The sequence below is a fragment of the Morone saxatilis genome, unplaced genomic scaffold (genome assembly GCF_004916995.1).
Source record: "Morone saxatilis isolate NCDOM2014 unplaced genomic scaffold, NCSU_SB_2.0 Contig4, whole genome shotgun sequence".
NCBI classification, from domain to species: Eukaryota; Metazoa; Chordata; class Actinopteri; family Moronidae; genus Morone; species Morone saxatilis.
In genome coordinates, this window is record NW_023339984.1 from 17,932,795 (window position 1) to 17,946,923 (window position 14,129).

General features: G+C 38.5%; 1 long non-coding RNA gene across 1 annotated transcript in view; it reads right to left on the reverse strand.

Annotated features, from left to right (window-relative positions):
* Positions 1 to 53: 53 nt before the first annotated feature.
* The window catches only part of LOC118337802, a 15,445-nt gene continuing 1,369 nt past the window's right edge, over positions 54 to 14,129 (reverse strand). The window contains exons 2-5 of the long non-coding RNA XR_004797190.1: positions 4,726 to 4,875; positions 2,705 to 2,821; positions 2,112 to 2,180; positions 54 to 2,028 (exon numbers count right to left, since the gene is read on the reverse strand). This is a non-coding gene — a long non-coding RNA (uncharacterized LOC118337802). The remainder of the gene's footprint in view (positions 2,029 to 2,111; positions 2,181 to 2,704; positions 2,822 to 4,725; positions 4,876 to 14,129) is intronic.

Consider the following 14,129-nt stretch of genomic DNA (forward strand, 5'->3'; position numbering starts at 1 on the left):
CAGACAAAGAGGACTATGATTCAAATCAGATTTTAAAACCTTTATTGGCTCACAGCAGAGGGCAGAAGCTTTGTGAAACTTCCTAAAAGAAAAACACTCTTAAAACGTGTCATAAAAACAGAACAAGGTTGTGATGCACAGTTACAGTTTGAATCCCACTGGGACCAGCACCAAAAACACATTCACAGGATCATGAATAAAGTCTATCAGTGTGATTACGTAATTATATTTATTCTGCATTAGAAACCTTGATTCAATTTTGCTTGATTGTTTCACCACTGTTCCTAAAATGAGACCAAAGAACTGTCGGTGGGCTCAGATGAGTGATGGACTCATAAACACAAACAATATGTACATCCAGGTATATAACAGATAAAGTGAATATACACATCTATGATACAAACATAAAGTATTAGAATGCAAACGGCATGAGAACAATACAGAGAAAAGAGAAAACACAGACGTACAACAATTCTTTCAAGTTGAAAACTATATTAACTAAACTGTTTAGAACAATATTTAACAGTAAAACGGAAAATGTGTGTTTTCTGTTGACTGAGACTGACTTTAATCAATATTTATATGCCAGTGATCTCATTGTAATATGACAAATATGAACTAATGAATAACAGTTCTCTTGTAGATATGGACGTTCTGTATAAAAGTATAATTTAATCTCTAAATATAGCTGTAGACTTCATGGTTGTGATTTTAAAGCAGATTTTTAACAAACCAAATCACTGATATGTGTTTCCAACGCCTTGAAGAACACAAACAGAGACAAAACAATAAAATCTATGTCGTCCATTTATAATTTCTCAGACAATTGGTCAACAGATAAACAAACAAACAATGAATAACAATCTGCAGCGGTGCAGAAAAACTAAGCAGCAAGTCCAGATAGCAAACAGAAATTACAGTATGTTAGAAGATAATCATTCAAATTCAGATCAACCCTGCCTCCTAGAAATTAGGTTTTTATAGCACTATATTGTTTTCATAAAGACATTGTTCTGTCAAACATAATCCTGGATTATGTTCACTTCTTGTTTTGGTCTTTATATTGATGAACCACACCAGAGATGGAGGCCTGTGGTCGGGGTGGATGGCCGACACAGAAAGTTGATCTTTTTCTAAAGTTGGTGCTTTTGTTGCCTAAACAGAACCATAAAAAAGTTCCCACAAACGGACATTGTATCACAAGATTGGGTGTTTTGGTGGAGAACAAATTAAATATGTTGTCAGTGGACATTTTACTGACATATTTCCTCATTATGTGGATATAAAATATAATCTGGTCGGCATTTTGTTTTAATTAATTGGATATAAATGTGATTTCTAGAAGATGGGAAAATACCTTAAAGGGGTCTGGAATAAATGAAGAATATATTGATGTTAATGTGAAGATATTTTAAAGCTCCTGTGTGTAGCATTTGCACGACAAATAGAAACATATTTGATAGCTGTTATAATCAAATTAAATTCCACACATAGGTCTTTAAGGAACTAGAAGTTATCTGGATGTAACTCCAGTTCTATGAGGATGTTTGTAGCCTTCTATTTAGCCTCACCAAGGTTAACTAACCAATCGTCTTTCTGGCTTTGCCCTGTTTTTAGTGTCACCACTGGAAGTATAGCAGCATGTAGAAAAACAATGAAAACTGAAATAATTCACTTTAAAAAAATCCCCCCTCCAATAAAATGAACTGCAGAAGCTCAGTTTGGATTTTCATTTCCAGCTGTTGGTCTGCATACAGGCTGTGAGCTGCACAAGCAAAGTTAATTTCACAGTGTTCTCGCTCCCCGACGTCATTAAATGAGCAGCTTTATGCTGCTGAACTGGAACAACCTTTATCACACGAAGGCAGATTATTTACAAGTAGAGCTCCAAACAGCAAGTGCTGATGTCCAAACTTGTAGAAGAGATTTCTCCTCTCTCGACTGGAATAATGAAGCTCACTTTGAATCTGGTGTTTCCTATCAGGTGGCCACTCCTCAAGGATTGGTTCCTCTGGACTGCATCATAACCTTTGGAACATATTGATATAGTTTCTGTGTTATTGAAGAGCAGCACAGCCTGGTGTAATATGATCAGTGAGAAGTGAACTTACTGCACAGTTCAGGCTGGAATCTAGAAAGGTAGCCCATATTCCTTACTGCTCGTCCTCACACACACCAGTCTGAAATTAAATGTAAAGCTGTGTGAAATCTGCTTTGCACACAAATCTACTAGTTCAACACACTCATCTTCCACATTTATTGCATCACTGGGAGCTCCAGCTGTTTCTAAGGAGCATAATTTTAACCTAAAATAAACTATTATTATATTGTAATAGTCAGGGGATTTGGCTCATAATTAAATGCTAAAGAGAAAAAGGAAACTTCACTTCAATTTGTGAGAGTGGTTGTGAGTTGGTTAGCTTAGCATAAAGGCTGGAAGTAGGAGGAAACAGCTAGCCTGGCACTATCCAAAGTTCAACAATACCAACACCTCTACAGCTCACTCATTAACATCTTATATATAGTTTGTTTCATTGGTACAAAAGCAGAAACAACAGTCTAACTGCCACCTTACTCTAGCTTTATATCCAGCATACAGATGTCGATCCTCTCAAAATCTCTCTGCAAGAATCTTCAAATGTCAAACAATTCCTTTAGTGAAAAGCCTGTTGAGCTCTTAACACGTATTTAGAAGTGAACTCACTTTGTGACTGAAGGGTCCAAGTTGGAGTTGAAATCGATCAGCTCTGAGGATTTATTCCGTTTCATCAGCAGATAAACGGCTGTTGGAAACTCCGTCATGCTGATCAGTTTGTCATCACTGAAAGACAGTTTAAAGTGACCATAACTTTTTGTGAAACAGTGAAATGGAACAGAGCAGTGAGTAGAGAAGAGCCATAAAGTGAGGAAATTGAAGGGCCGTCCACAACGAGAACAATAACTATAACAATGTGAGCATCCACGCTGATGGACGATCCAGCTGTGTCACAGCTTCATAGGAAAATGGATGAAGTCATTGATGAGCTGTTACTGCTGTTTGTTGCACAGAGAAACAAACAGAAAACCAGAAGGGTTCACAAAGAGGATGGGAGTTAGGAGAATCTAATACTGTTACAAGAGTTGTCGTCAAATTTTATTCCTTCTTTGGTAAAAAAAAAAAAAGAGGACATCAGTGAGGACTTCAGAGAGCCCATCAGAACTACAGAGCATTTGGCCGTATCTGTAAAATGTGTCTTTACGTGTATTTGCAGCCTAATATTATGTTCTATAAGTGTTTAATAAGTTGTATATGTGATGCCTACTGATGCATTAGTGTGTCATATCTTGTCACAGTGCATTTATAAAGACTTTTAAAGCCTCCTTATGTTGTTCTGACAACGTTTGATGTGTAAAACAGTAGTTTAGTCAGTTCAGAAACTGAGTTTTCCAGTGGAGTCTCTGTTCCATGAAACAAACTGTAAACAACATGGGTGGCCTTAATGTGTTTTTTTATTTATGGTCACTGATCCTTCACACACCTTTTCCTGCATTTGTTTAGCTAAAGCTTTGTGAAGGTTATTTAAGGTTTTGTTCAAGTTGTCTAGTCGTTCATTCAGGTTACGTCACCAGTTAAGGTTAAAAAGGTATTCTGTCTGTAATGTAGGCCCCTGTATTGTTATTTATATGTAATGTTTAGTACAAAAACAGTCCAGGCTCTGAAATGTACTAAAAGTACAGTGAAAATACTCTCTTGGTTTCTCTGAGGGACATTTCTACCAGCTGTTTTTGTACAAAACTAACTGAAACTTCAGAGATGATTGAGTCTCCCTCTCCATCTGTTTCTTCTTGTTACATCTGTCATGTGTGATATACACTAGTCTTGATGTTGGGAAGGCTGAGAAAATATAAACATTTATTAAATAATGCATTAAAACTACAGCAACAAGCCTGTTTTTTAACATGAGTAGAAAGTGCAGATATTTGTGTACAAATGATGGAGATAAAAGTAATAAATGATAAATATATAAAAAGGAATGCTCTATTAAAGTACAGATAGCTGAATAAACAATAAGTACAGTAACAAAGTATTTGTGCTTTGTTACTTTCCACCTCAGAAGCGATCCCAACGATATCGTGGCCACTGTCATTGTCTATAGATGTGTCATCATCTACTTTTAAAAGTATAAATTTATAGTTATTGTATATTTAGTTGTTATTGTTCTCGGTGTGGAGGGCCCATGACCCAATCATGTCTATAACAATATCCATCTAAAGTCTGCTAACATTAGCTAAAATTAGCCAACATGAGCTACTGGTCATACCAGACCAAGTGAGGCTGTAAAACTCCTGAGTGAACTGAACTGATCCAGTGTCTGTTTTATTGCTTAAGAATTGAACTTTTCATTAGTCGGAGGAAGAATGAGCTGTTTCTCCTTTTAAAAGCTGTATAATGTCACTTTAAAGACACAGTCCTAATATACAGAACATGGCACAATACTGACTGGATGAAGCAGCTGCCTTCAAACAAAGAACCTGGAATGAATTAGATTATTAGATTATATATATATTAACAGGTGATTTTGAAGTTGAAGTGTGTTAAAGCTGCTGAAATGCTCCTATTTAAACCGATTTATTCTGATCATTGCAGAAAGTTCATTCACTAAGTCAGGTGTAAATGTTTCTGTGTACAATCTACAATCAAATGAGCCCCTTATGTCTTTGTAAAATGTGAGTGATGAGTCTCACTCTGCAGGCAGGTGGTGGTGGCTGAAACGCGGCACGTTGAGCCGCCCGGTGTTTCTGCAGCAGCTGGAGGCGGCAGACTCTGTCTGCTCGTCTGCACTGTTTCCATCCTCAGATTCATCACAGAGCCTCATTTTGAGTCTCACAAATCACCTGAATGAGAGTCACAACACAAACAAAGACCTGTCAGTGATACAAACAGTACTGTGGAGGAAGGATTCAGATCTTTACTTAAGTAAAAGTAAAGTAGCAATAGCACACTGTGAAAGTCCTCCAGTACAAAAAGAAGTCCTGCATTGATCAATACTCTTGACTGTCTCAGCAGAATCACAGCAGCAACCTGTACATGCTTTTACTGTTGCAGCAAAATGTCTCCACTAAAACTGCACATGGAAGACTTTGAGGGAATTCTTGTGTTGTTTTGATTCAAAAGAACTTGAAAGTGTCTTTTAAACTTTATTCCAGGAGAGAAAATGCCATTACCTGTTTCCTTTAGCCTCCAAATACAGATCAATAATCAATGCAGATTTTTCAACAACAGACTTTTTCTTTGTAGCTGATGATTTAAAAATCCAAGCTGAGAGTAGTTGCATGTAGATTGATCCTTCTTCAGAAACATTTGGTCCAACACACACTGCAGATAAAAACCTTTGTCTTTCCTCTTGATCTCTGCTCTACTTTGGACTCTAGTTTCTAAAAATAAAATCAGAGGACATTTATTTCCTTCTGGCCGGATGTCGTCATACAAACACTCCACGTTAGAACTCATTAACCAAGAGCAGTGAGATGAACTCGTAAAGGACTCAAGGAAGGGTCACATTACATCGAGCACTAACAGGAGAGACATTATCTTCTCTCATAACATCAAACTATTAAATGTTTATCATCAAACCACTGATGGATCATTGATTGGCTGATTGATTGATTGATTGATTGATTGTATGATGATGATTGATGATGATGATGAAGGTGATGAAGTTGATGATGATGATGAAGAATGAATGGATGATGATGATTATGATGAAAATGCGGATGAGGGTGATGATGATGGAAGACGAAGATAATAATGGATGATTGATGCATATGGGCAGAAAAAATGTCTTCCTTGCTGATGAGCCAGATAACACAAACTGGCTGCATGCAAAAATAAAAAAGGTTAAGGGCTGGAATGTGCTGATGAAGGTCTGTCTGCCGGCCAAGCACCAACAGGACCAGCCAACTTCTCCCAAAAACAGACACAAACCTAAAGGACGAAGACGAGAAGAGAGGATGGGAAGGGGGAGGAAGGGAAGGAAGGAAGGGAAGATAGAGGTTGTCTTACATCAAAAACTGGAGGTTAGTCAGACAAGCATTTGCCCAGTAGAGTGGTGTTGGAATTTGTGCAGTTGAGGTTTCTTGGACTAACTGGATGAGTCTGTGTAAAATCAGCAATTACCTATTAATGGAGGTGGGTGCAGTACCCGTCAACTAGGGGGGGCGCGCTGTGTTGACACACAGCTTTACAATGGTCTGGTAATTGTGTCGAGACAGAGTTTTGGCAGAAACTTGGATTTGGGCCCTCTAGCTCTATAGAAACATTGATACTTTTAGAATGAGCAGGACACTGGACCCTGTCCTCCTAATACAAAGAGTCACCTAGTGGTTTAATGTGTCAAATACGGTTAATGTCCACTTGATACACAAAAACAAACTTCGTGTAATAATGATCATTTCTTGATATAAGAATATTTTTCAATCAATTGGGCATGAGGAAGGAAAAGAGGAGACAAAGGACAAGAGGAGGCCAAGTAGAAGAGAAGGCAGAAGATGGAGGAAAGAAGTAAAGGGGGGAACATAAGTGGAGGAAAGGATGGGGAGGACAAGAGGAGGAAGGAACAAGCAGGAGAGGAGAAGTAAAGGGAAGGGTGAGAGGTACGAGAACAGAGGTTGACTCAGCAGAAAGGAAGAACACCGGCAGGTTGATCTTTGTGGTTATATGGGGCCTCAGCGGACGACAGGAGGAAATGCAACAGAAGGAGGAGGAGGAATTATGGGAAACTAATGGTGGTCCTTATTCAAGTTGTCATTCTTCTTATTGTGCCGCCAATTGGTAACAGAAGTACTCAGGACACTTTTCAAATAGAGCAGGTCTGACGATACCTTTTAACTTACAGAGAATGGGATGGAAACATTTAAAGAGATATTTTGATCCTTCATTTTTTGATATCATTAATTAATGATTATTTCATGTCATCAGAGATGTGTTAACTTATATTTTATGAACTTTTATACAGAATTGGTTTATTTAATATTTGGCCAATCATCACACTTCATAAAGTTAAGTTAATTTTGCTTCCACCTATAACAAGGAGGATTGCGTCCCCCCGCGACCGAGAGTGGTGGTCTGACCTTCCGGTGGGAACACTGGAACATTAGAAGATGACTGCCAATTAATTAAAATTAAACATAATGATCACATAAAACTGGCTTCTTGGAGCGTCCGGGACAAAACATGTCCTACATAGAAAGTCTAATTCTTATCAACCTTAAGGAATTCATCATGATTGACATACTTACAAAGTTAAATCAAAGGAATGTTTCCTATGCTGATTTTCAGAATGTTTTATCTTTTTGGGGAACATTTGTTTAACTGTAGTGGTCTGTGGTAGAGAGGTCCATGTTATTGCACTTGTCCCTCAGCAAGAGGGTCACAATATGGGCATCCAAACTTTAAAAAGCCTCTACAATTGTGAAAACAGAATTATTCAAATAAAAAGAAGGGGGCTATAAATAAAAACAATGCATGAAGTGAACGTCAAAACAATAATTTCCATGAAATCTGCCCTATCAAAGTTGGTGTGTTTCTGTCAACTCCGTAGTTTCTTCATAAGCCTCATCTGATCAGGAAATGCGATGGTCAGCTATATCCTGGAGGCCGCTTTTCGTCTCTGGGCTGGTGGGATGTGACACTACGCACATGCTCTGGTCGTTTACATTTTTATTTATTTGCACAATGTCAATCTTCCTATGGTCACAGCTGCGGGACCAGGTCAATACCATCATTCTGCTTAAGATACTGTTTTTACATAGTGGGATTGGAATTTAAGCATTTTAGTGAGGTTTGGGGACAGCTAGGAACTGAGGATAACATGCTAGTTCACTGTACATCTCAGCTTTGGCGGGAAAGTCATGCCTTACGTCAAGTTACGGAGTTGAGACATCCCACCAATAACCTCTTAATGGTGGCTAATATAATATTATTTGTGAATTGAGTAAAGGGTTAACTGTTATTTCAGGCGTTTTATTTCACGATAAATGGTACAGGTAGCACTAGCATGCATTACTTATTTAACCATACACCATCTGACTTGTAGAGGATGGGAGGGCAGTGGTCTGCTTATTATTGTGTAAGTGTAACTTTCGGGAAGCATTCAAATATATATTTATATGTGGACAGAGTGATAGAGCAGGGAGGAGAAGCCAGCTGTAGTAGGATTTTCACAACACCTGGTTTGAAAAGTACATACTGCCACTTTGAGGCATTTTACCCGATCATCGCTCCATCCATCATCAATCCATGTCAAGTAAATAAAAATCGTTCGTATAGATCGTTTTCAGTAGGGGGGCGGGCAGTTGTCGTTGGGGCAGGGGTGGTACGAAGGGGGATTGTAGGAAAGGGCATGGTGTGAGACAGGGAAGCAGGTTGGAGGAGCGAGAAGGAGAAGAAAAGAGAGTACAACGAAGAGAGATAAGACAAGATGGGAAGACAGGAGCCAAGGAACAACAGCGAGCGATGAGAGGAAAGACAAAGGGGAGCAAGAATTAAGACAGAGAGACAAGCGAAGAAAGGGCAGGCAGAAGAAAAGACGCGCGCGAGAGCCGAGGCACAGAAAGCCAGACAGAAACAAAGATCCAATGAGATGCCAGTGGAGGCCACCAACACCCCTGGTTGTGCAAGAACAGATATTCAAGAATACAATGCAGACACAGCAGCAGTCTCTCAGACAGGGAAGGGGAGAGGAAGTAAACAAGAGAAAAGGCATCAAGAGAAAAAAAACTTGGAAAGAGAGGAGCTAAGAAGGGTAACAAAGCAACGAAACAAAAATGGAGAAAAAAATACTTAGTCGAAGAAGAAAGGCTACAAATAAAAATACCACTTGAACCCCCAGGCACAGAAACAAAGGAAGATGCTATCAGGGAAGCAAAATAGGGAACCAAAAATCAAGAAAGCCCTTCTATTCCACAACATCGCTTAGAAGAGAGCTGGAATGGGGTAAACCCAGGGGGGTGTAAAACTTGGGTATAACTAAACCATAAGTTTAACCTTAGAAGGGAAGATAGTTGGGTTTTATTAGCGTTTCATGGTGTTACAATATCTTTAATGGTTTTTCTGGAGTTGCACTGAAAGCAACACATTTCCAACTGCACTTGAAGGCAGCACTCAGGTCACCGCATTAACCAAACGAAAGGCAGGTAGCCTTTTAGCAACCAATTAGCGTGCAGTTACGCTATGCGGGTGAAGGAAGCAAAGTTGTACGCAGTACTTTCTACTCCTTTTGACCCCCAACGCGACAACGAGGAAGGCAGTGGATCCGCTAAACCAAAAGCGGTAAGAAGATATGATTGTAGTAAATTACCGCAAAAATCATTTAAGTTGGATGTTGCTCCAAACGTAGTTTCTTTGTTTGGACCAATTTAGCACTGTGGGCTCAAGGTGGTTACACAGGCGAACCGTCGTCGTCTTGGAGAGCTGAGAAGTCCCGACGGCCGCTTAAAAGCAACTGGAAGCCGAACGCATTTCGGTGAGAAGGTTGGAAAAATTTATTTTTTTTGGGTGTTTTTTGATGACCTGTTTTTAGGTCCGCTTGGCTACTCAATATGCTGAACCGGGTTTTTAGGCTTATATGGACCATAATACTGGTGGTTGGAATTTGTTGCCATTAAGCCAAATTTGGTTTCCCCCTGTTGGGAAACACTTGGCAAACCTAACTTTGGGTGTACTTAATACACTAAAACTGCAAACATTTTAAATAACCATGAATTAGCATTTGGTGGTTTTTAGTTTAAAGTAAATGGTGGGACTTGCAGGGCCAGCCACAAAGTTTACATGTTTGATCAAGCCAATTTGTGTCAATTAATGTGGGTGATTAAAGGGATATGGTTTGAGATTTAAATGGTTTTCTAATACTTAATAAGAGGGAAGGGAGTTTTATTATTTTTTTGTAAATACAATTGGAATATTTTATATTAAAAGTAAATTTCTTTGACTTCCCGTAATGTGGGGAAGGGAAATTTTTCTTATAGTTTATGAAAGTTTTAAGGAGTTTTAATTTTTAATGATCCTTATTAAAATAGAAACTCATATTAATGATGAATGAAATTTGCTTTCATTGAGGTTAAATCACAATTTTTTCCTGAAAATATTTTTATTTTATTTTATTATTTGAAATTATTTAAACCCCAATGAAATCAAAATGAAAGGGACACTTTCAATTATTGAAGCTTTTAGTGGGGTAATGAAAGGCCAGAATTGTTAAAAGGGTGAAAACAGTGTCAATTATAACTTAGTGTTTAAATTTGTTTGGTATAACAATAGATTGGTTTTTACTTAGGTTCTGTTTATCAAATGAAAAGCCAAGGTTCAGGTTCTTTTGGAGAACCCCTATGTTTCTCCCATAGGAATAAAATCCCCCCAGTCCCTGGTTTTTGGAGAAGCATCCAGAAGCCCCTGGGGGAATTGGAGTGATTTCCCGGGAATATCTGTGGAATCCCATAATGGCGAGCCTCCCAAAGATCCTAAGGAAAAGCCTGGAAAATTGACTTTCTTCCGTCAACTGAAACTACAATTTGGTTGGTAGGGGCCAACCTGGTTGGCAGGAATTGGCTACCACACCCAAAAAGGAGGGTTAAGCGGTGGACTTCCTTAATTGGGTGTTTTTGTTTCATTGGTTTTTTTTCGGCCCTGTTTCATGTCCTATGGGGGTACCCCATTGAGCCTTTTTTGTTTCCCGAACCCCCTTAAGCCATTCGATGGGTTTAAATCTACTATTTAAAGTGGGTGTATTATGAAGAAAAACCCAAAACAATCCTGGGGCCAATGGCGGTCCAAGGTAAAAACCAGCACTAAGTTGTTCCCATCAGGTTTAAGAATTCCTTCAAAAAATATCGTCTTCCCTTCCCCCACCAAAAATCCACCCAAGTTTGGGGATAACGTTTAAGTTTTATGAGAGGGAAAAGAAACAGACCAAAGGAAAAAGGACAACATTTCCTTAAAAAAGGGTATAACAAGAGACTGTTTTATTGTCCCTGAAACTCCTGCCAAACGTGTGAACCAACTGATAAGACCTGACACAATATTCTAGGAAATAAGGAATGAACCAGCAAGAAAGAATTGAAATCCCTTGGCCAGACCCTCCATGATCAAACCTCCAAACACTGAGTTTCCTTCATTAGGAACCCCACTGTTGGAAAAGCTGAAGCTATTTCTTTCCTTTGACTCTTGAAAAAGCCATTTCCTATAATTTAACAAGCAAAAAACCAAAAAAAGCATCCTTTTAAAAATTGGGAAGACAATTCCTGTGGTCCAAAAGCCATGAAAAAAAGCAAATACCTAATGCTCGGAAAGGTACTTTAGAAACAATCCATGATGGTTTGGTCCAGGCCTGGGTGGACAAGGAAACCCAAGTGCAGGACCAGAAGTTAAGAAACCGTCCTCAATAAGGGGAGATTTTTAAATTGGAAATGCAACACAGACCGTGGATTTTTGGAGTGGCCCCCAGAAAAGGAAATGCCAGATGAAAAGAAATAGAAGAGTGGGGTTATGGGTCCCCTGGCTCCAGTGCTCTGGGGAAATGGGAAGAATGAGAACAGGGGAAAAAAACAAGTTAAGCACAGCAATTCTTAAAATAGCAAAAAATTCTTTGCGTGGTTCTCATACCTTAGATGAATCAAACGATGAGGGAACTGGAAGTCGGGACTGCTTATGGGTGAGTTTTGAAAGTGATGAGGAAAAGGAAGTGGCATAAAGTATGTGATGAGCCCACAGGGTTTGTGGGGCAGGAGCCTCCCAGCGCCACGTCCACAGTTGAGTGAAGGAAGGCCAGGATCCAACGGCCCGATGGGCCCGTTGGACAGTAAGTTCAAACAAAAACTGATGAACAAGTTTTTCCAATTAGTTTGTTGCTCTCCCAGCAAAATGAGGCTGCCCCTTCTTTTCCACAACTCTTTCAAAAAATTAAAAACAAAAGGTACCCATTTTACAACCCCAGAACATATGAACAAAAATCTATGTTTCAAGTGGGAAAGCAAGTTGGGGGAGAAAAGAAGTTTCCAAGGAAAAGACAAACAAGTCAATGGAATACAATCAACCACTAAAAAAAACTCGTCCAACTGCCATTGGGCAGTTCTTTCCAGAGGCCTCAAATCAAACTCCTATTAGCAAAAACTCCAGAAATTAAACCCACAACAACGTGTGTTTAAGCAAAACCAAGTCCCAAAAGCATAGAGAAAACACAAATTGAAAAAAGGATTTGTGGGGAACAAAGTTAAAACAGCAAATTGTCACGAATTGAAAAAACTTTTAGAACTGAAAAATCCCAAGTATCAATCCTGGAAAGTTCAGGCCCTTGGCATTTTGGACATAAAAATTCTGCCCACAGAATAACGCTACATAACCGGGGAAATGTAATTTACAATTTAAAGGGTGGGGGAAAGGCAGGGTTTTGCAACATTTGTAAAGAGAAGGAAATTGCCCTTGCAGCAATCTGGGACCCAACACATGGGATTTTCCATCCTAAAAGAAAATATCCACAGGGGTTTAACCAAAACCGTGGGCCACTTTTTGGTCGAAATGGTCCCAAGTAAACAGTATTAAGGAAAAACAAGAAGATTTTTTTTTTCCTCCTGGTCTGGTAATCCCAGAAGAAACAACCAATTTTTGGCGGAACCAGTTGGGAAAAGAACACTGGACAACCTGTTAGAAAAATTATGTGACAAGAATTTGGAAACAACATTCTTTGAAAAGGTTCTCAAACAGATTTGAAAGGGACCGTTTCCGCCTGTACCACATTTGCAGAAAGAAAAGAATGACAAAGATACGATACATCTTCAATGATTCCCAACCAGGTTTTCAACAAAAAAAAAAATAACAAGGGGTAATTCCACCAAAATGAGAACCAGGAATCCCACCAACAGACAACATCCCCTACTTCTTGCCACCAAGATGTTTTGGTTTGCAGTGCTTCTTGCCAGCTACCTCTATTTTTAATGGTTTACAGAAGGAAACCACATAGAGTGATACAAGAGGGCAAAGGGAGAAAAACACATTGGGCATGGTTGTGGGAGAATGAAAAGAGATGGGAAAGGGAGATTGGGAAAGAGGGGGGAATATGAAATGAAAAAAGAAATGGTGAATGGGGAAGGGAAAGAGTGTTGAAATAGAGCCTCCTTGGAAAAGGGTTTTCCTGGAAAAGGGTACTGTGACAGTTAAAAACGATCTGTTAGCAGCCTTAATAATGGAGGACTGGCTAGCATTAAAGTATATGAAAAAAATTGAAAATGCAAAATAAATTTAGAAAAACTTGGTTTTTTCAGAATAGCGGTGAATCCACATTAAAGTTTATATATTGTTTTTTGTATTTTAACATATCAGAAAAGTAATGAAAACATATTACAATTAATTTCCAGAACTTTAAGATTCTTTTGGTTTTGAGTTTGGATTGGAAAGAAAATAAAAAAATTTTTTTTTTTTTAAATACTTTTTTTAGTAATATGTCTGACGGAGGTTTGAAACCACGAATCCAAGTTTCTTTGAAAGGGAAAAACAAATGTTTTTTTAAATTTTGTTTAAAGAATGTTTGTTTTTTTTATAAAACCCTGTTTTCCTTTTAAACATGGTTTAAATAGGCTTTTAAGGAATCTTTCTCTTGCCAGAAAATTAATCCTAATTAATATAGTTTCATTTAAAAAATTTTTTAATTTGGTTTTTTGTCCGACCTCTCTAAGGAATCCAGTGGTTCAAAAGAAAAAACAAACAGACATCAAATCCCTGCCACTTCAATGGTCCAACTGGGGGTTTTTTTTGACACCAATTAATTCAATAGAAACAGGTAGAAGAAAAACCCTTTAGAAAATTCCCCTAAAAGAAATTTGAGTGTGCCCCCCTTGCCCTCTTGGCCCATTAATTATTAATACCCAAGATGTCATTTCTCTTTTACTTAGCCTTTAAGCCGCTTAGCCATTTTAAATACCTTTTTTTTAATTCCTCTTTTAGCCTTAGCTTAGCTAGAAGTTTTAGAGGCCAACCACATAAAACCACAGTAATCCAAAAAGGGGCCTAGCGCTTGAGCCCAAGCCATAAATTCATGTTTCCTTTTTAGCTAAGCGGCTAATTCCGCCTAGCCTAAGTTTTGCTAAATCTTCTCCTCAAA